The following is a 2855-nucleotide window of genomic DNA, read 5'->3' as shown; positions in this document are numbered from 1 at the left end:
TGGCCATACTGTACGCTAGTACTCTTTATTATACCTACTGTGCTTTAAGTATGAATCGGAAAAACGAGAAAATTCTTGAGTGTATTTGTCAACTTTCAGCAGTGTTTATGAAAATAAATACTATAAATAAGGCATTTGCACTGCTTCGTAAACAAACGTTGTTCCGTCTATTCTCCTTTGTTTCGTCGGCACCCCGAACCCTCCTTAGAAATAAGTACTTACACAGCAAAAAGGAGTGTACAAGTTTCTAATGGGTCGGCAACGCGCATGTCACACCACTTGTGTTGCAGACGTGCATAGCTTACGGTGACCGCTCTCCATTAGGAGGACCTTATGCATATTTACCACCGACAAGGTATATAAAAAAATACAGAATACCTATACGATACAAGAGTCAAGACATTACATTACTAAGTTAGATCAAAAATGGTGAAAACAAGTACAGATATAGGTACTGCGAAAAGATTTGCTTTCGTATGTGTAGTCAGTTTCAGTACAAGATGTACTGACACTCTCTAAACAATACAAAGACGAACTTTTCCGGAAAAATACGAAGTAAACCCTTTTCGCACTTCATCTGTGCCTATGACACACCAGTGCCTATACGATACAAGACGTTACATTACTAGGTTAGATCAAACATGTAGGAAACAAGTAATGTATGTACCCCATTCACATGATAAACCCTAATTAAACGCAATCATCTATTCCGTAAGCCTTAAGCAAACTATGCACTCGGTATTTGACTTGGGACGAGAATTTCCCAGTAGTAAGACAATGGGCTAAAAATAAACCGGTTTTCCTACACCGCCGAGAAAAATGAGAGCACTGCGGAAAATCAGATGAAAAACGAAAGGAGAATCTTGTGGGTGATTTTTGCGACAATCTGATAGGTTACGCAAAACTAAAAGTATACAATACAAAATAATGTTTTAAACTTTTAAGAGTGTGGCTCATTATTTACTGAAACAGCGCTGGCAGGAATCGAACCTACGACCATCTGGATTGCCAGCCTAGCTGCTCCGGAGACCTCCGTGGCTCAGTTGGTCAAAGCGGCAGGATCGGTAACCCAGTTGGTCGCAGGTTCGAGTCCTGCCGGAGGTGTGTATTTTTCCATTTTTCCTTTAATTTGAATATATATTTAATCAAATAATATAAATCAATCATCCTCCTTAGAACTTTCTAATGGATTGGCAACGCGCACGTGACATTCCTTGAGTTGCAGGCGACCATAGGTTACGGTGACCGCTTTCCATCAGGTGGACCTTATGCTTGTTTGCCACCGGCGTAGTATATAAATAATCAAATAGCCTTATAACTATACGTGCTGAAATATCCTTTAAAAAGATCCTTCAAAGTGCCTAAGATACGCTACGGTACCTAGTCCAACGAAATTCAATTTAATATTCAAGTGCCGCACGGGCCTGTACTAGATGCTTGGAATTGGCACTTCAGAGTCAAATTCACGTGCTCTTTGGAAGAAGTAGGGCAATCTGGTATTAGGAGGCAATTTTGGGGTATATTAGGTCTTGAAAAGTAAGTGAAATTTCATATCAGACCAGCTTCAGTTACTAGTTAAAGTTATTATGGTAATTTTCAAACCTTATTATTCGATAATAGTTTTTTTATTTGTTTATCTGCTGTACATTTTGAAGCGCTGGTAGCCAAGCGTGCGACTTTCGTTCCGGAGGTCGCGGGTTCGAACCCCGGCTCGCACCAATGAGTTTTTCGCAATTTATGTGCGAAATGTCACTCTCACTTGATATTTACCAGTCGCTTTTCGGTGAAGGAAAACATCGTGAGGAAACCGGACTAATTCCAATAAGGTCTAGTTTACCCTTCGGGTTGGAAGGTCAGATGGCAGTCGCTTTCGTAAAAGCTAGTGCCTACGCCAAATCTTGGGATTAGTTGTCGAAGCGGACCCCAGGTTCCCATGAGCCTATGCAAATGCCGGGATAACGCCAGGAGGATGATGATCTGCTGTTCCTTTTAATCTCTACCAGCTGCTTGGTTTCGCGTCATTATGAACTGGCGCTAATTCGATTTTGGTGGAAACCGAGAACGAATTGAGATTCGACACCGACTTTCCTCGGGCACCGATACGGAGAAAACAATGGAAAGCACACCTGCCGCTTTGGTTTCGCAATTTTTGACACTTTTTTGTCATTGTGTGATAATTCTTAGTACAGTCCACAAGTCCACATCACATTTAGCGGCCAAAATGGCCAATAGTTCATCAATAATCACGATCATCATCGTCATCATCAATCATCATCAATACCATCACCATAGTTCGCTCACCCTTTTCGCAGTCACTTGGGATCGGCGCAGCATGTCTTCCTCTTCCATATATCTCTATCGCCCATCATCTCATCATTAAATGTCGTTTCATATCAATTCTCACGCCGTATGTACTATGTATAATATATGTGATGAACTGTTTGGTCAACTTGACTGCTACAATACCTATGTTTGATGACAGTCAGCACTGAGTCTTCCTTTCTTTTGGGCTCATAATTTACAAACGTTCTAAAACGTAAAACCTATCGTATATTGAATTTGAAATATTTGAATCTCTATTTCTGTCATAACCCAGTCTTAAACTTATTTGATTAAACTATTTGATTAAACTAGCAAGCAGACTATTAATTTCTAACAAACTTCGTTAGTCTTGTAGCTGTAGTTGTTAATTAATTGCTTTAGGCTTTGGTTTGCTGTTATAATTAATAGAAAATTTTCGCACTCCACCTGATGGAAAGCGGTCACCGTAACCTATGGACGCCTGCAACTCAAGGAGTGTCACATGCGCGTTGCCAACCCATTAGAAACTTGTACACTCCCTTTTTCTGTATTAA

General features: G+C 40.4%; 1 non-coding gene across 1 annotated transcript; it reads left to right on the top strand.

Annotated features, from left to right (window-relative positions):
* Positions 1–1028: 1028 nt before the first annotated feature.
* On the top strand, positions 1029–1104 carry Trnat-ggu. The gene has a single exon. It is a non-coding gene; the product is annotated as a tRNA-Thr (tRNA).
* The last annotated feature ends 1751 nt before the right edge of the window (positions 1105–2855 follow it).

This window comes from Leguminivora glycinivorella, chromosome 6 (assembly GCF_023078275.1).
Source record: "Leguminivora glycinivorella isolate SPB_JAAS2020 chromosome 6, LegGlyc_1.1, whole genome shotgun sequence".
NCBI lineage: Eukaryota > Metazoa > Arthropoda > Insecta > Lepidoptera > Tortricidae > Leguminivora > Leguminivora glycinivorella.
This window is presented reverse-complemented; position numbering and strand designations above follow the sequence as displayed.